Consider the following 20668-nt stretch of genomic DNA (forward strand, 5'->3'; position numbering starts at 1 on the left):
GCCGCGAGGCAAGGGACGGGAATACGGGAGAACAAAAACAACGATCTTAAAAGGCCAAGTGACATTGAGAACGCGCAAGAGCGTGGGAAAGGGAAAAGGGAAAGAGCATGGGAGGAGGGAGAAGTGGAAAGTGCTGAGCAAAGGAATAAAAATAAAGAAATAATAAATAAATAAGGAGAAGAAGCAACAAACAGTGGTAGTGCAGCCAGTAAGTGGCAAGCACCAGGTTTAAGGTGACAGACAGGGAGTGTTTGGAAAGTGCAGAAAAATAAAAGCGGGGGAGCTGTATGATTACAGATACAGATCCCAGTGCAAGGGATTGCCAGGAGGCAGTACGGGTGGGTGTCAGAGTGAGCAGATACCTGTGCCCGAAAGTCAGAGGCTGACCAGATGCACAATGCTGAGACAGAGCAGATCAGCAGGGGAGAGGAGGAGCGAAGGCGGAAGCAAAGAGGAAGGTCTTGAGGAGCTTCCAGAACCGGAGATGGTTCACCTCAAGTTTAGATGAAAGTAACAAAAGGAGAAGATCCGCTTCCCCCCGCGAACACCAGCAAACACCACTTGCCTCCACTTCGCGGAGGAGGCTGGGCAGTACTTGGAAACATAAAGCAACAGCAGTTTCAATAAAGCAAGTTGGCGCAGTAACAAAATCCAGAGCCAACACCAGCAAACACCACTTGCCTCCTCTTCTTTTGTACTATGGCAAATCTTCCTAAAGGGCTGACAAAGCATTGTGGCCAGGATTACCATTTGAGCCATTTAGCTGGAAGTGAAAAATCGATATTTCACCCAAGAGTGGAGATTGTTGCCAGTGGAACTTTGGTTAATGAACTTTTACTTTGACTTTGAACCATCAATACCAGATTCAAGACATTGGGCCTCATTACACGGAAGGCGGTGAGCCATGGCGCTATTAGCGCCATGGCTCATGCCGGTAAAATACCGGCACCGCCTTGGCGGAAAGGGGATTCACCGCCCCATTCCAAGGTTGGAGGGGCGGTAAATCCCCCTTCCGCCATTGCCCTTCCCCATTCCCATTTCTGCCCCATAGGGCTCTATGGGAATGGGGAAGGCGCTAATTACGGCACCGCAATGCGGTGCCGTAATTAGCTCCGAGGTCCCTTAGCGGGTTGGTTTTTAACGCCTGCAAAAAGCAGGCGTTAAAGCACCAACCCGCTAAGGGACCTCGTAGTAAGGCGGTAATGGTTAACGGTCACCGTTACCATTAACGGTGGCCGTTAACCATTACCGCCTTCCGTGTAATGAGGCCCATTTTCTTTCTTTGGTTGAACATTTGCAGAAGTGACTTTGAATCCTGGGGAAGGGAAAATTACTCAGGACATTAGAAGGTCATTCAGGAACTGTGAATGTTTTTTTATGTTATTGAATTGCCATACCTTTTCTTTATGTATTTGTTTAGTGTGAGGGCCAGTTATCCTGTGTTAGAGTGTATTCCCTCAGCGTATACAATAGGCAGGGAATTCCTTCTCAGAGTAGGGACAGTGAGGCATTTTGATATTTGTTCTTCAATAGTAAAGTGGCATACTTTGAGAAATCCTCAAGCAGTTGTCTGGCTCGCATTACCGACCCCTCACAGAATGTCCAAAACAAGTCTCCAAATCTATCCTATCTGACCCTACCACTAATATAACTAACTCAGGCCAGGAGAATGACTCCCGTATCCTGGTTGCTGTGTTTTGTCCCAGGGTTCCCTTGATTCTATTGTCCCAATCAGATCATTCCTAATTAATCTCTGTTTATCCTCTGGATTACGTTGTGTAGTTCATTTAGAGGAGTGCTAGTTTCCCCTTTGTCTTTCTTAGCAATTGTATTAGTTCTGTTCAGTTTCCTTCCCTCTCTCTCTCTTGTAAGTTTCGAGAGCCTCTTGTATATTGCTCTTGTGACAAATCGTGGGATTTTGTCACTTCTCCCCACAGGGTGCCTTTCCTTTGGTTGGGTAGGGAGGTGAGACAGCTCTGCGATACCCTCTCTATGGGTAGAGGCAAGCCGGACCTCACTGGGAGAGACTCCCTTGCCCTGGGGAGAATGGCTTGCGTTCCGATGATGAACTTTCTGCCCAACTCACTCAACAGCCCATCTTAATAAATCATGTTGGGAGAAGATAGGAAGAAACACAGTACATCTGCTATTGTGATGTACCATATGAGGAAAGATATCTGTCTGGTACTGTGAAGACAAAAACCAATGGAATAATAACGAGCAACTGTCCAACACAGAAGAAGGACTGCAACGTTTTGCAGGGGAAGCACCAGCACAACGTCATAAGCAGGGAAAGAGGAGACTACAGAGAAAGAAGTCTGGGAAGTTCAAAGCTGCAGGGGCAGTGGAACGAGCAAAGCTGAGAAGGCGACACTGCTTCCTACGAGAAAGGAAAGCTTACGCTGCTCGAGCTGTACAAAAGAGGAGAAAGCCAATGGGAAGCCAAGCAAGCAAGTCCGGGTCCCAGAGAAGAGACACCCAGACCGGACAAACCAAGAGAGAGCATTGGGGAACGCTCCCCAGACAGAGAAGGCAAACACAATGTGATGCCACAGAGAGTGTCAAGGAGAGAGGAAGAGAATACTGGAATTCCCAACTGCACCCTGGGAGAAGAGTCTGTGAGATGGACTACCAACCGGTGATGCAGTCCCAAGACCACAGAGGTAAGAGGAAGAGTGGGAGACCCGGGAGGGCAGTGAAGGACAAACTAATCAGAAAAGTAAGAAGCATTACTGGGTGCAACATATTCGTCCAAGTGAGAAACAATGTATCAAGCGAGAATCATTACTGGGCACAACCCACTTGTCCCAGTAAGAAACAACTAACCAAGAGAGTGAGAATCCTTACTGGGTACATCATACTCACTCCTAATATCTTCCCTCATTTTCTCCCGACTTTTCTACTGTTCTTCTCTCCTGTTTGGACTCCCTGCCTCTCACCTTCATCCCTCAAATCCCTCTAGCACTCTGCCATCTGTGCCCTCTGTCTTCTTGCACCTCTTGATTCCATTTCCTCCTCCCTTTCTTTTCTTGGCTGGCTTCCCTTTCACTCCCAACTTAAATTTAACTTCCTCTGCCTAGTTTTTGAATCTCTTCATGGGCTAGCTCCCCCTTACCTTTCCTCTCTCATTTCTTTCTACTCCCCTTCTTGCTCCCACAGATCCGCTGATCTCTTCCTACTCACAGTACCTCCTTCCCCTTGTGCTTCCTCTCGTTTCCGTTCCTTTCAGCTTCTAGCTCCCCATCGCTGGAACTCTTTACCTCTCTCCATGCATTCCATTTCCTCTTACCCCTCTTTCTGTGCCTCCTTGAAATCTTTCCTTCTTCCCCCCCACCCTAACTCTCCTCCTTCTCTTATTATCTCCCTCCTTTATCTCTACCCTCCTTCCTACTTTGCCTCTCTTCCCTTTTTTTCTCCTCCCTCCTTCCCTACTCATGTTATCTCTGTATTCTTCCCCTGCTCTAACCTCCCTTTCTACTTCCCTTTCTTCTTCCTCTTATCTATTTCTCCTTTAGAACTGGCCAATTGATCTACATACTGTTTTTGATGGTTTGTTTCATGTCTTTGTAATTTTATGCTTCTTGTTTACTATGTATTCTTGTTGTATTGTAAAGCGCTTTGGCATAAAGCGCTATATAAACCTAATAAATACAAATACAAACCCCAGTGGGAGAGCATATACCCAGGTGTCATGCCACTTACCTGGGGTGCGGGGCGCATCTGCAGGTCCCGGCGCTTCCCGTCCTGGCGCATCTACCCCCGATACAGGTTGGGGGAACCTCGGTCATATGCGGCTCATGCCGCTTCCGGGTTTTCCCGTTCGCGTGGTTCGCGCAGGTGCGGAAGGCCGTGTTTCGCCCTCCGCGCATGCGCCGTCCACAGAGCGCTCGGGAAGTTGCGAGCTTGCTTCCCAAGTCTCGTTTTGGGCGCGTCAGCACCCGGGGACAGCACGGATTGTGTTCCAAGCCTCCCAGGTGCTGCCTGCTCTATATTAAGGGCCAGTTTGCTTGAACAAACCGCGTCTCAACGCGGTTTGTTTCCTGATCGCGTCCTCGCCTGTGTTACTCTTGAGTAGCACCTTGTCAGCCTTCCCAGCCTTTTGTTCCTAGTCCTTCCCTGCTGGTGTTTCCTTTCCTTGTCTGCCTCTGGGAGTTTTCTTGCCTCATTCCTTTCTTGCCAGTAGGTTCCCTGGGCCATCATTTTCCCTGCTCCCTTCCTGCCTTCCAGTTCTTCCCCTTGTTCTGCCCCAGGGTTCCTAGTCCCTCCTGCCTCCTTGCCTGTTGGTTCTGTGCCTTACCTCCTGCCATCTCTAGAGTTCTCTGCCTACTCATCCTTCCTCTGCACCTGCCAACTTCGGTTCTCTTCATCGATCCACTGCTACTTCTGGAGCCAAGCTGTTGTATCCTGCTGTGGATTCTCCATCCAGTCAAGACCCGCCTTCCCTGTCAGTGCTTGCACTGTCCCGACGTCACGCAAATCAGGGAAGTGCGCATCCGTGGCGTTGGGAGCTGGTTCACCAGTGACCTTGTTTGAATTCAGGGTGGGTGTTGCGCTGGTTCCTCGCGTTACACATTCAGCAACCATCAGTCGGACAGCCTGGCTACTTCACCACGACCATCAACTGGAAGTTCAGGTACTCAGCGCCCACGAGACGCTTTTCTTAACACCAGGAGGGTTAGAATTGTCACTGGGGTTATCATAGTTGTCTACGTAAAAAGCTACGGGATAACAGAATTGAGAGCTGTGAAGATTTAAATTGGGTATCAGAGAAAGAGTCTTTCAAATATATGTGAGGAAGACTGATTTAAAAAACCTGAGTTAAGGGATCACCTTTAAAGAGGATCTTGAAAAGCCAAGAGAAGGGAAGGCCAGGGAGTTGGAAAAGTCCACAAACAGAACTGAACAAACTTTTGAAATTGATTGCCAAGATCTTATATTGAGAGGAACTGGCTGAGAAAGCAACCCTAGGAGAAGGGAGTTATTCTCCTGGATGTTAGTTGTTTTGTATTAGTAGTAGGGTCATAGTAGCTTACTTTTTGTACAGAGGACAGACTATTATTTGGACTTCACAACCAAGGACGAGCACCCTAGTTAGTTGTGTTAGGTAGAGAAACCCATAGCTTAGGGAAAGTGAGGGATTTTTCTTATGATTGGAATATAATCTTGTTGAAGATGAAAACTATAGTCTGTCTCCTTCTTCTGAACCTCCATATGCTCCGCTCGAATAATTTGGTTGCTCACCTTCTAATTATTATCCACTTCTTCCCAGGGTGCGTTTTCATGTATGAGGCTTTTCTTCTTGAGCTCACAGGTCTTTATTCCCCAAGTGTTCTTATCTAGTATGCTCTCTTTCTTCTCGTCGGGATATGGGTTGACCTTTTTGTTTTCCTTGGGGAACAAGTTTCCAAAACATTTTCTCTCCCCCTTAGTGGTTTTCATGTTTGTCCTGATCTCATTAACACAGTTCTTGTTTATCATATTATTTCCACATTAGTACTGTGTCAAGTTTTGTTTAACTTATAATGAGTCCCTCTTGGCCTTTCGGTATTCCGGATCCCCATATTACCTTATGTTTTCACAATCGATTAATGGTGTTGGTACCTGCAGGAAGTTGGACTCTCTTGCTTTCTCCGTCAATTAATGGATTACTTTCTGAAACTTATTTCTCAATGACTGACCAAACTTGCTGTGTAGGGAAGAGTATTAAGGCCTCTGTCCCCAAGTTCCCCACAGAGAGATATAAAAATACTCTCTGTGCGAGCCTTGAGGCCACAGGTGTTGGTGCAGTTGCAACAGGAACCAGGCGCAGCCGAAGACCCCAAGGCTGTGGGAAGGAAGCCAAGTATTAGCACAAACAGGCACAGTATTTAATTACACAGGCAAACCTTAATACCCAAAAAGGAGCTTACCTAAACCTGATAAGAAGGGGCCGGGATCGGGAGTTGTGGTGCAAGGGGCACGCAAGACGGTCCCTGAAGCCTGGCACCTGATGGTAGTGCCGGCTGCAAACACCTGGAGGTTTCTTGGCACTTGGTAGAACGTGGAACACTTGAACGTGACTGTAACAATTCAGGCAAAACAAAGGCAGGTCCAAAAACAGTCCGAGGGTCAGTTAAGCTAATCATGGTATGGAAGAAAAACCAGGGAGGAGTTCAGAGGCAGTCCAAAGTTCGTTTTCCAAAAGGTCAGTATTCTGTGTAGATCAAAGTAGAAGTTCCAAGGAGAGAGAGAGACCAGTCCGTGATTCTTGAGCCGAGGTCGAGTACCGTGAATCTTGAGTCCTGAATCGAAATGCTGAACAGTGTTTGTGTGAGAAACAGCTGTGAAGCAACAAGTGTTTCGAATCTGCCGGCTTTTATGCACGGCTCCCGATCACGTGAGCGGATGACAGAGCACGTGATCGGGAAAGCGTCCTGTAACCAGGAAGTGACTGCGATCGGCTGCTCCTGCCCGACCGCAACCTCCAGGGAAGTTGCCAATGAAAACGAGACACCCAATGAGGACGGCCGCCACCCCTGCTCGGAAATAAGGATCGCTTACGCTTCCCTAGCATAACAGGTAACCTAGGACCCTGAACTGGGTGTGCCCTGGGAAGCCTAGCAGTACTGCTTGTCGGCGGGTAACCGGGAATGGGAGTACTGATATCACTATCTGTAGTGGTCCGGCTCTTAGGCATGATGGGGTACATGTTGGTATTCCTCCTGAGCATGACAGACCCCCCCCTCAATGGCCCACAACCACGTGGGCAGGAGGTATGGGACAGGTGAAAGAGAGAAACAAGTCGCGGGGCATGGACATCAGCCTCAGGAACGCAACACCGCTCTTCCGGGCCAAACCCAACCCAATCCACCAAATATTGGAGACCACCCCTGACCAAACGGGAACCCAAAATGTCGGTGACCGCATACTCCTCAGAACCACCCACCGAAAGAGGACCAAGGGAATCCCTAAGACGGGTAGGAGCGGGACAAGGCTTCAAAAGGGAAGCATGAAACACGGGATGAGTGCGCCAAGAGGCGGGAACCGCCAGGCGAAAGGCCACCGGGTTGATCACCTTTACAATCCTGTATGGTCCCACAAAACGGGCCGCAACTTCCGACACCTGGGCAATCGGAGATGCCTAGAGGAAAGCCAAACCCTATCACCCACAGAGTAAGTAGGAACCGGAGCCTTCCGTTTGTCAGCCGCAGACTTCATAGATGCCTGAGCCTCAAGAAGATGAGCAAGCGTCTGAGAATGGATGGCTGACAGGTCACGAGCACAGCCACAACAGCGGGGTTATCAGAACAGGTGTAATCAGGAACGGGCAAAGTACGGGGGTGTTGACCGTACAGGACATAGAACGGAGAGGAGCCAGTTGATGAGTGTGGCGCATTGTTATATGCAAACTCTGCAAGATGTATGACATCAAACCATGACTGCTGGTGCTACGTAAGTATTGTTCCATAGACTGGTTCACTCTCTCGGTCTGGCCATCCGTCTCCGGATGATAGGCGGATGAGAACCGGGTATCAATCCCTAGGAGTCTGGTAAGCGCCCGCCAGAACCGAGACGTGAACTGAGGCCCCCTGTCCGAGATGATCACCGAAGGTAATCCGAAGAGGCAAAAAATTGATTTGAAAAACAGGTTAGCTAACACAGGGGCCAAGGGAATGCCGGAACAGGGAATAAAGCGAGCTACCTTGGAAAAAGAATCTACCACCACCCATATTGTGTTGAACCCCTTGATTCGACGGAGATCTGTCACGAAATCCATCGATATCGTGTGCCAAGGCCTAGGGGGTACAGGCAATGGATGTAAAAGGCCTACTGGGCGACCGCTGCGGTGTTTACACTGGGCACAGATTGCACATGTGTTAACGTAACATTCAACATCACGTCTCATGGATGGCCACCAACACCATCGCTTGAGGAGTGCCAGTGTCCGTTTTTGACCGGGATGACCATTAATAGCACTGTCATGGGACCACTCCAAAGCGAGGTTATGGGCGTCCGTTGTGGGTAACAGTAATTTCTGCTGAATAAAGGGTAAGCCATCGTGGATCACCATATCCCACTCAGCGATTTGTTTGTGGTGTTGTGCTACCCATGTACGGATGGAGGTGAGAAGTGGCAGTGGTGGTGTACAGAGACAGATGACGTGTTGATTCAATAAGGTCTCAGGGAACTCGGGTAGGGAAACCCCCCCCAGGGAGACGAGATAACGCATCCACCTTCCCATGAGACAAGCCCAATCGATGTCTGATTTGGAAATCGTAAGCCGAAAATAACAAATGCCACCGCACCTGACGACTATTGAGACACTAGAGCGAAGCTAAGTCCTGAAGATTCCGATGGTCGGTGAACATGGTAACTTGATGTTTTGCTCCTAACAGGTGATGCCGCCAAACTTGGAAGGCATCCTTGATAGCCAGTAATTCTTTCTCTGTCGCAGTGTAATGACTTTCAGCAGAGGTGAATTTCCGGGAGTGAAAAGCCACTGGATGGAGCTGACCAGATGAAGGGAAATGTTGGGACAATATGGCACCAAGGGCGAAAGAAGACGCATCTGCCTCCACAATAAAGGGGAGTTCCGGATCAGGATGCTTCAGAACGGGGGCCGTTGTGAATGCTGATTTTAATGCATCTAAAGCCGCCTGATGGTCTTCTGACCATAAGAAGGGTGCACTGGGACTAGTCAATGCCATAAGTGGTGCTACAAGAGAAGAGAAGCCCTGAATAAATCGTCGATAGAAGTTCGAGAATCCCAGAAACGACTGCAGGGCCTTCAGGTTTTTGGGTCTCGGCCACTCCAACACTGCTTGGACCTTGGACTGGTTCATGGCTGGACCCCCTGGAGTGATATGAAACCCTGGGAACTCCACAGTGTCAGTATGAAATTCACACTTCTCGGGCTTAGCAAAAAAGGAGTGTTGGCGAAGACGGGACAATACCTCACGAACATGTGCCACATGTTCTTTTAAGGAATGAGAAAAAATGAGAATATCATCGAGGTAGACCGTGACGCACACATCTAGTAGGTCGTTAAACACCTCGTTCATAAAACGTTGGAACGTGGCTGGGGCATTACACAGCCCAAAGGATATGACCACATGTTCAAACAGGCCGTATCGAGTGCAAAATGCCATTTTCCATTCGTCTCCGGGGCGAATCCTGATTAGATTATACGCATCCCGTAGATCAAGCTTGGTGAATATAGTGGCATGGCTTAGTCGATCCAATAACAGGGTGATCAATGGTATCGGGTACCGGTTCTTTATGGTAATGGATTTCATACAGCGGTCGTCCAGACAAGGACGCAAGGGGACAAAGAAAATAGGGCTGGCCCCCGGGGATGTGGAAGGGCTTATGTGACCGATCTTCAGAGCCTTCTGGATGTATTCCTTTAGTGATTTCTCTTCTGAGGGGGACAATTAATAGATTCGACCTGAGGGGATAACAGAATCAGGAACTAAATCAATAGGGCAGTCATAAAGACGATGCAGGGGTAGGACTTCAGACGACCCCTGATCAAAAACCGACTGGAAGTCATGGTACTCAGCAGGAACACCTATTGCAATCGCCCCCACTAAATGTGATTCAGCGGGGGAAGAGGAGTCATCACCCAAGGTAGGTTAAGCGATGGCCCCCAAAGCCTGTGATGGTGTCTCAATACCCTCAGGTGCGGTGAGGCAATAATTCTGACACAACTCAGACTCGAATTGGAGCTGCCCAGTCTTCCAATCTATCAATGGGTTATGTTCTTTCAAACATGGAATACCTAGTATCAAACCAAATTGTGGCATTGCAATTAAGTCAAACGTGATGGTTTCCTGGTGAGTGTTATGAATGTTCAGTGTGAGCGGGGCTGTCTGTTGCCTAATCGGGCCAGATATCAGAGCCGTGCCATCCACTGCCTGTACGGGTTCCAGGTGTTGTTTGTTAACCAAGGGGAGGTTCAGAGACTCTGCCAACTTGATATCGACATAGTTGCCAGTGACCACTGAATCGATAATGATAGATACTGAATGAACGATGTCCGGGGCGGATGTTAATGTTGCCTGTACAACCACCGCCTGACACATCCAAAGGCAGGTACTGTGTCCGAGGGTACAGTAGTAATGCTCGACCCAGCCCTCGGATCTAGGGTCGAGCATTCCGAAAAACCGTATTCTTTAGCTTGGGAGGTCGAGGACAGGTTTTTACGAAATGTCTGTTTAAGCCACAGAAGTAGCAAGCATTATCTGTTCTTCGACGCTCCCTTTCCATTGGTGAAATCGGGCTGCGAATTCCACCTATTTGCATGGGTTCCCCACCCATTTCTGTGGGAGGGGAAGTCTGGACCGTATTAGAAAACCCTGCCTCAGATCTGCGTTCAGCACACCTTGCGTCAATCTATAAGGCAAGATCCACTAATTCGGTATGTTGCGTGGGAAGTGAAGGAATGACCGCCATAGCATCCTTCATGGAATTTCTTAGAACCCTATAAAAGAACACCGCCTTCTTAGTATCAGGCCATGAGGTCCCAACAGCCAACTGATTGAATCTGGTGATATGTTCTATGAGTGTGCCTTTTCCCTGTGTTAGATCTAGTAACTCGAGATCCCGGGACTGGGCCTTATGTCGTGTGTCAAACACCTGAGACATTTCGGTTACTAACAACTCGAAATCATAGAGGGCTGGGTTGTCATTTTCGGTTAATGGATTGGCCCAAGCTGCAGCAGTGCCAGCTAGATGTGATAGGGTAAATGCCGCCTTTGTGGTGGAGTCGGGGAAGGCTTGTGGTCTACATAGAAAGTGTAACTTACATTGGTTGAGAAAAGTACGAAACTTTCTGGGGTCCCCATGAAATCTTTCTGGGGCTGCTAGTGGGAAAGGAGTGGGTACCATTACAGGGACCTGTGGTGCGGCAGCAGGGGCAACAGGTTGGACCAGCGGGGGTTGGGCTACGGTGTCCCCGAACTCTGTATCAGCGGGTAATGAGTGCTGGGCGCTTTGGATGGAATCTAGGTGCTGGTGTATGACTGTGTTGGCAGCAGCCATGTCTGCCCTTAATACTGTAATTGCCAGCACCAAGGAAGTGCCCAGAAGTGCCTGTTAGCCTGGACGTTACGCTGCGGCACTCTTCTTGTGAAGACTGGACTATTTGCTCTAAGGGTGAGCGCCTTTCTGCTCATATACGGACTCATTGATATAAATCTACAAAAGCAGTAGACTAAGCTAAAAAAAAAAAAGTCTCAAATACTTTAAATACTCTAAATATCTACGTATTCTTCCTGTTTTAGACAAGCTCCGCCCCCTGCACCCAGAATTCCATAACAATGCCAGGCCGCGTGCGCCGGGCCGCGCGCACATGCGCGCGCGCACCAAGGAAGTGCCCAGAAGTGCCTGTTAGCGCTGTCCAGTCAAATGGTCGAATATATTTGATCGAATGACAAATTGGTCGAATCAATTTGGTCGAAAAAAAAAGGTTGAATTTTTTTTAAAAGTATATATTTTTTTTTGCTCTAGTATTGGTAAAAGTAGGTAAAAAAAGTAGTTTTGACACCAAAAACAGGGGTTCGGGGGGGGCCCCCACAAAAATAAAAAAAATAAAAAATTTGACCATTTGTTCGACCAAATTGATTCGACCATATTGTAATTCGATCAAATGCATTCGACCAAATGTCTGGTAACCCCTGTTAGCCTGTAGCCGGGAGAAGGGGGCTGAGGCTGCAGGCACCGAGTGTTTGCTTGTTTGTCCCTCCTCTCCATTTAATATGTGGCGAGGCTTTGATGTGAAAGGCCTGACTGATTTCTTTCCACCGTCTGCAATACCTTACTAATGGGAGTCTTTCGAGGTATTTGATAAAAGTAAACACTGTTCTCCCTGCTAATGATCAAACAAGCCTCGTAGAATTGTCGCATCGCTATCAATCTGAAGCCGGGTGACGGCTGTGAAAGTGAATGTTCACTAAGCTGCATACACGTGTGTTTAAATGGTTTTGATACCGAACTAATTAGATCCAATTATGGTGAAAACCGCAGTGTCTGTAACCGCTAACCTTAAGGCTTTTGAGATTGAAAGGAACTGGACAGCCGCTGCCTGTTCAACTTGCATACATGTGTGACCTGATGGTAGAAGAATCAAGTTGTTTAAATTTTGGTATACTTCAGTCAAAAGTGAAGCAATATATTGGTCATCTGTCATCTTAACAAAGGCTGCTGCATAGTTTAAGTCAGGAAACCTATTATACTTAATACAGCTTGTTGGATTTGCAGTTGATATGTGTTGTGCTTTTAGTTGAACAAAAATATATATATATATACCACACAGCAAATAAAAGGCGTGTGTATAAAGAAGGAACTCAAACTAGTTTCTTAGCTTGTAGACTTATCCTCACTCTCCTTACCTAATTTTTTCGGAAATACGTTCTAAGATAGTAACTCTTTCCCCAGTAGCAAAGTAGGCATGAAGAAAAAGATTATTTGTTCTAAAAAGGATACTGGACTTGGCCCTATTGTCTTCAATACACGTAGAAGTACTTTTCTGAAAGCCCTAGCGATGCCTTTACCACCTTCGCCAAGCCAAATAATAGACACCTTAGATGTTGGCTCAGAGAGCGAACCTTGTTGAACTAGCTAAAATGGCAGAAGAAATGGAGGGAGAGAAAGGCGAATGGGAGGAATCGGAACCTGCCCAATCCCAGCTTCTCTTTGAGGATGAGGGGGACGGGGGGTGCCCTCAGGAGCAATGCATTGAAAATATTGCCGCTAGCGCAGTAATTATAGACTCACAAATTAGTCCGATGTCAGACACCCCTTTTATATTTACAAAGGGAAGAATAACACAGTTGGCTATGATGGGGGAAGTTATAGACAGCTCACAGCGGGATCAAGTGGGAAGAGAATGATCAAAGAGGGCAACTTTAACAACACAAGTAGGGAAAGGACTTTCTTCATTGTTACACTATGTGAACTTAAAGAGTGGCTTCACAGTGAAATTACTAAACAAACAGTATGCTTGGGACAAATATCTGAGAGATTAAAGGTGATGGAAACCAGAGGCGCAAATGTGGTGAAAGCCCCTTTGGAGAATAACATAGGTTTTACAGTGGGAAAAGCGAACAGCGAAAAAGGAGCTGTAAATAGTAAGGAAGCTAGCAAAATCGACCCACAGGGTGATAATAACAATAAAGACGCAGTACACTCTACACACCCAAAAGAAGAAATGGTGGTAAAAAGTAAGAACATGGAAGTTGATGCAGATGACTTAAAGTTAGTAGTCTAAAAAAATTCAAGAAAAAGGGAGAAAAAAAACAGAGTGTTAAAAGCGGCTGAATTAAAAACTGGAAAGGCATCCTGACTAAAATTTCTGCGCAATATAGGAAAGGGCCTTACTGGACAAGAAGCCATCAATGAAAACGATGAGCACGAAGTTAAAGTGGGATCCAAGGTAGGAGTTTCCAACGAAAATGGTCCCGAATATGAAAACTCAGACATAAGATTTAGTGACGCATTGAAGGGGAAAAAGCCTGACAAAATGACTAACATTTCCAATGAAGGAAGACCCAAGCCTAAAAATGGAGATATAACATCTAAGGAGTTAACTAAGGGTAAGAAGACAGAGCAAATTAAAAATAAAGTAAATGAAGGCAGACACACGATTGACATACCCAAACCTCCTACCCCGGTAAAGGAAGGAAGAGCTGTATATGACTTATTTAAATCCCCTGTTCGTATGCTTCCTAAACAACAGCACACGACACCGAACAGTGACGGAAGGGAGAGTATATGGGAAATAAGCGGAGAGGTTGAAAAAGAAGAGGAATACAGATATCCCAAGGGTAGAGAAACAAAAATGTGTGAAAGTAGTAATGAAAAACAGACATATGTAAATCCGGAAAGTAAAAAAGAGTTGAGAAAATGACAGTCGAAGAAAGTGTTAGGAACATAGTAAGGGATATATTGAAGGAAAAGAACTGGAATGAACCACAACCTACTATAGGTATAAGAAGTGAGGAACTAGGGAGTAATAGAATAGAGGGATGTAGAGAATATAAAGGGAGAGATGCAAGGGATGAATTTAGTGAAGAATACCCTAAGAATGGTAACCAACATAATTACAATGAACTAAGGCATGGAGGGGGAGATGTAAGCTATGGCTTGGGAGTTTGTAAACTTCGTAAACCTAAATACCCACATGCACCGGGATTCATACTACAATACTTGTTTGAGGAGGGAGGTCCTGTATCCCTAAATAGGAGAATAATATTGGAGTTATTTGATGAAATCCCTGAACTACGTTTAATAACATCTGAGGACATACAACTTGTAGATTTCATACACGGGTGGAGGTATGACTATGTCAGGCTCGTGATATACTCCCCTTTGGTTAGAAACATTATAATGAAGGAGGCGGAGAGCCTTCACAAATATGGTTATGATGTAGTCCCATGGGAAATTGAAAAAGAAGTGATCGAAGGTAAAAAGGAAACACGGTGGAATGGCGAAAAACCTGAAAAGCAGGATGGAAATTATATAGACAAAAATGAAAATTTGAAATTTAGACGGGTAGCAGAAGTCCTAGAAGAATCTATTGCGCAATTGAGAGCTTTAAGCCAACCATTTTAGGACTGAGTCAACATTAAAAATTTTGAATTGGAATTCTAGGGGAAACAAGCATTTAACAGGTAATGGTGAAATTTGTGATCTCCTCAAATTGTCGGACCTCCTATTTATACAAGAAACATGGCTCACAGAAAAGCTTCTTTGGGATGGGTTTGACACTGTTTCTATCCTGGCCAAAAAAGGTGTGCTGGGTAGACCCAAAGGAGGCATTACTACTCTTGTCAAAAAAGAAATTGGTTTGTCAAAGTGTGAAGACATGTGTGATATTCATGGGGAAATTCTGGGAACAGTTTGGACACGAGTAGTGGGTCATATGAAAGAAACTCTATTTCTGTTGAATGTTTATAGAACTTTGGATTCTAATCTCACTTGCATTTTGGCAAAATTGGACATAAACCTACATGAATGGTTCTCTAAATATGGTGACGCTAGTATTATACTTGCTGGGGATCTAAATGCTAATTGCAATTTGAACGAAGTGGAAATATTGGATTGTTTTTCGACTGACCACTTTAACATCAAAATGTGTAAAAGAAAGAAAGTTGAAGGTGGAATGTGGATGAGTTGGGCTGCAGGGTGGGGATTACAATGCCTGGAAAACGACAAAGCCACCTGGGCTGCTAGAGGTGTAAGCTCTGTAATTGACTTCATCTTTTTATCCGCCAAGTTTCTCCCTAAAGTAAAAAATACACAAGTGCGAGAAACTAGCAAGAGTGACCACTCAATGTTATTGTTGGAATTAAAATGGCTCTCGATCTACCCCAATAGGAAGGACATAAATTTAATGGACCTTAGTGTGAATACTAGAGGTAATCGTGTTCGGTGGTCTGAGAAAAAAAATCAATAATTTTAACAAATGTGTGTTAACTGAATTCAACACTTGTGAGCTAGAGCGTAAGATTGCAAGATATTCTGTAAAGGGTTTCCCTGTACACCTGAAAAATGTTTTAGAAGCAAATCTTACGCCTCAGGCTAACCAAAACATAAAACATAAGCACGAATACTCTATTGAAATTAGAACTAAAAAAAATGAACTTAGAAGGGAGATAAGGAAAATAGCCAAGAGCTCTGACCTTGACATGAATGGTGTAGAAAAAATTAGGAAGTTAAAACAGAGATATACCAATTGGTTAAAATTAGAACGTATTCGAATACTCCAGGTTGATGGGGAAAAGATGTTAGAAAGTTTGCAGGGGAAAAACACTAGGGCCTTTTGGGATCTCATAAATCAAAAAGATGATAATAACTGGAGAAAAATGACTCATCCCATAACTGAGGATGCGTGGCTAAAATATATTAAGCAAATGTTTACATCTGAAAAGGTAGTAGTGTATACGCAAAAAATGGAGAAATGGGACCTAGATATCACTACTGACATAATTGAGGCAAAGATAAAGAAATCTAATACCTCTCGTGCCCCGGGTCCCAACAAACTTACCAATAACATCCTCAAACACTCCACTCACCTATGGGCCAAGATTCTATATATCCAATTTCAAGACATAATAGAGTCTTATACTATTCCTGACTCATGGAAGCTCTCTTATATGGTTCCTATTTTTAAAAGGGGCGCAAGGGAAGAACCAGTAAATTATCGAACCCTAAGTATAATGGAGGTAGATTCCAAAATATTTGCCTCCATTGTACTGGAACGATTAAACGACTGGATAGAAGAAATGAACATACTAGATTCCAGAATAATAGGATTTCGCAAAAATATGGGGACAGACTGTGGAGGTCTCCTGATAAACTGCCTTCAGTTCTTCGCCTGGAAGTCCATGGATGCCCCAATTTATGTAGCATCCATGGATTTAAGCAAAGCTTTCGATTGTGTGAATCGAAACTTGCTTTGGCAGAAGTTGGATGACTACGGAATATCTAAGAGATTGCTGAGCATGATTATTTTTTTGCATAATTAATCTAGAATACAGATAAGATTAGATTCGGATGGTCTGCTGTCTAAAGAATGCACCATTGACAATGGAATTAGACAAGGATGCATTCTTGGACCAACTCTGTACAATCTATATGTTGCAGGAGTTGGAATAGCCCTGGACGCTTCGGCACTGGTCCCTCCTAAATTTGGCAACCTGAAAATTTGTTGGGCAAGCTATGCAGACGACTTTGGGTGGAACTGGGACAACAATAAACTGTTAGTTAAAGAAAACTTTCAATTCTTGGGGTACCCTGTAGTGGCTAAGTTTAGTAGGACCTTTCTGGTAAATTATCTCAATTCAAAAGCTAATTGTATGTTAAATAAAAATGAAGAGAATTGACAATAAATATGGTAAATTCTCCCTCAAACTCTGCAGAGAATTCTACAAATGCAAGGTACTGCCAACAATTATGTACGGAACTGAATGTTGGCCTAAAACAATGGAGAATGAATATAAAGCTGTGGAAAGCAGAATTTGGAAATCAATACTGTTCTTACTCCAGAAATGCATCCCAATTGAGGTAATAAGATATGAACTGGGCATACAATCTCTTGTCAGTCTAATTCAGTGGAAGAAACTTTGTCTCATGAGCAAATGTGAATTCACTAAAAAAAATACACTATATTCTCTGCTTAGAGTGAACGATACTGATGGATACATAGCAAGTCTAAGGTTGGAATGTGAAGCTTTACTTGACGAAATAGGTATGACAATGTACATCTTGGGGAAAAATCCCAATCTGGTGAAAGAAAGACTTAAGCTGAATGATTGGGAAAAAACCTGTTTGATAATCTGTGATACAAAACTATATACACAAGTATTAACAGCAGGAAAACGAGTCACTGAAATGGAACACTACCTATTGAAATTTCCTAGTAAGAAAATGAAAATTGGCTATATGAGATTTCGTATGAATGTGCTGTCAACTAATCAAATTAAAAGTATAAGGGCACGACATGACGGGGTCGTAGGCTCTTACAGATTTTGTAAAGATGAGGATGAACTGGAAACCCTATGTCATCTTATGTCGGAATGCCCAGGTTTACTAAAAGAGAAATGTATTTTAAATAATTTGTATATAATGTATGGCTTTTGAGAGATCTTCTATGGACAAAATGCTACATGGAGAATCCATGTCTATGAGAATAAGAGTGTTAGCATTCATAGAGCATGTATGTGAAATAGAGTAAAGTCTGTTTTAATATCACTATGTAAAAAAAAATATATATGTTGTTGTAATTTCTATTTATGCTGTCAGATTTAAGAAATTGTACTCTGCAAAATGTAAACTACGCAATTGCAAAAGCTTTCTTTTAACTATGAATCCTTTTTCCAATTTTAAAATTTTGTAAAAGTTTGTCAAAACTAAAACAAATAAAGGAAAAAAAAAGAATTGCCAGCACTAATGCGGCCACGGGGTCGTCGGCTGCAGCCTCCATACTCAACACGGACACACTGGCTTCACAGTCTGTCCAAACTTGCTGTGTCGTGAAGAGTATTAGGGCCTCTGTCCCCAAGTTCCCCACAGAGAGATATAAAAATACTCTCTGTGCGAGCCTTGAGGCCACAAGTGTTGGTGTAGTTGCAACAGGTACCAGGCACAGCCGAAGACCCCAAGGCTGTGGGAAGGATGCCAAGGATTAGCACAAACAGGCACAGTATTTAATTACACAGGCAAACATTAATACCCAAAAAGGAGCTTACTTAAACCCGATAAGAAGGGGCCGGGATCGGGAGTTGTGGTGCAAGGGGCACGCAAGACGGTCCCTGAAGCCTGGCACCTGATGGTAGTTCCGGCTGCAAACACCTGGATGTTTTTTGGCACTTGGTAGAATGTGGAACACTTGAGCGTGACTGTAACAATTCAGGCAAAATGAAGGCAGGTCCAAAAACAGTCCGAGGGTCAGTTCAGCTAATCGTGGTATGGAAGAAAAACCAAGGAGCCGTTCAGAGGTAGTCAAAGTTCGTTATCCAAAAGGTCAGTATTCCATGTAGATCAAAGTAGAAGTTCCAAGGAGAGAGAGAGAGAAAGCAGTCTGTGATTCGTGAGCCGAGGTCGAGTACCGTGAATCTTGAGTCCTGAATCGAAACGCCAAACAGTGTTTGCGTGAGAAACAGCTGTGAAGCAACAAGCGTTTCGAATCTGCCGGCTTTTATGCCCGGCTCCCGATCACGTGAGCGGATGATAGGGCACGTGATCGGGAAAGCGTCCCGTAACCAGGAAGTGATAGCGATCGGCTGCTCCTGCCCGACCGCAATCTCCAGGGAAGTTGCCAATGAAAACGAGACACCCAATGAGGACGGCCGCTGCCCCTGCTCGGAAACAAGGACCGCTTACACTTCCCTAGCACCACAGGTAACCTAGGACCCTGGACTGGGTGTGCCCTGGGAAGCCTAGCAGTACTGCTTGTCGGAGGGTAACCGGGAATGGGAGTACTGCTATCACTATCTGTAGTGGTCCGGCTGTTAGGCATGATGGGGTGCATGTTGGTATTCCTCCTGAGCATGACAATGACATCCCGCTTTTGCCGTCTGGATAGTGCTGGTGCCGTGATGTGGATCGGGAGTCCCTTCCTCCAGCTGGTGCTATCGGTATTGTTGTACAAGCGGGCTGCCCAGCATGATTTCTTTGTGGTTACGCCACCACTGAACACTTTGTTCCACCATGCTGGGATCTCGTCTCTTTCATACGCCAGTCTCCCAGCATTTTTCACTCCGCATCGGAGCTGCTCTGGTTTACGTGGGCTCCACGTTCTGTGACAGCTTCAGCCTCCTTCCACTGTACTACATACAGGGGGCTTTCCCTAATTCTCCCGGTCTCTCGCTCTCTCTCTTGGCTTTGTTCCCTCTTGCTCTTGTTCTTTGACACATCATTCCTTTTCAGTATCCTCAACACAGTCCACTGGAGACTTTGATTTAAAGGGCTAGCCTCTGTTTTTTATCGCTGATAATGTAGTTTCACTTTACCTTCGCGAAACTGATAACATTCCGATGTATTGCATATAAGCCATCACTTGGAGGTATCAGGCAGTTCCTTGCGGGAACAGGTGTCCATGTCCCCAAAGGGGGAGTCTCTCCTGGTGAGGTCCCACTTGGCTCAACCCCTAGGGAGGGTGTTGCAGAGCAGGCTACCTCTCTAGACTCACTGTCGTGGTGCTCTCCTTGGGAAGAAGGGACATATTCCCTCAATTCCTCACAAACCCCAATACACACATACTCACACATACCAATATGACCTAAGGATCCTTACCTATAGTGAGACATTAATAGTTTGTTCTTTAATACAAATACCTAGGTGGTACACTAAAGCTACCCACTGATACCTAGGCCTAACAATGGTGTGTCATCCCTAAACTTCTGTAAAATCAGTACAAAACCATACTTTAACAAAAACAGAGTTGTAATAAACAAAGCAGCTACGGTTACAACCTGCAAATAGGAAACATCTAAAAATATTTTAAATATCAATGTTAAACACTTTAAAAAGCTTCTCACAAGAAAACAAGGTGAACAGTGTAGCCACAAAAAAAATACAATTCTACTTTAAACAACAAATTATGTAACATTTTGGAGGTGGTAACTTTAAACGTTTTTTTTACATTACATTTTTACTATATACATGTATTTTTATTAAGGCTGGGAAAAAACCCTTCCAGCTGAAATGTAAAAGTATAATTAGCTGTTTCCGCTGAATCTCATGTGCTGCAGTACCATCCATTTGCCATCACTGGAATTTCCCCTACCTTTCAGTGCCATTTGAGCAATGCATTGTGTGTAAGCATATTAGTTAAAATGCAAGCCTTTTCCTCCAGAAAATTGCCTTTGACTTATAAGGCAGTGTTATTTAATGCATAGCTTGCGCAGCCGAGGACAGACAACTCTCAAGGATGCAGACAACTGCTTCCTCTGAGAAACCAGAGGGTGTCTCAAGGACTGGTCCCTTGGGATCTGTCATCCAGCTGGCCAGGGACGGCATTTCACCAAAATGCCAGGGGTCGCGGACGTGATGTAATTTGACCCCCACCCCGAGTGACATCTCAGGAAGTGATATCATTTGACCCTGCCTCCACATGACATCGCGAGAAGTGCCAGCCTAAGGCAGTATCCATCAGTACACTAAGAAAAATATGGTTACAATATCA

Source organism: Ambystoma mexicanum, chromosome 13 (genome assembly GCF_040938575.1).
Source record: "Ambystoma mexicanum isolate Mex_15411 chromosome 13, UKY_AmexF1_1, whole genome shotgun sequence".
Lineage (NCBI taxonomy): Eukaryota > Metazoa > Chordata > Amphibia > Caudata > Ambystomatidae > Ambystoma > Ambystoma mexicanum.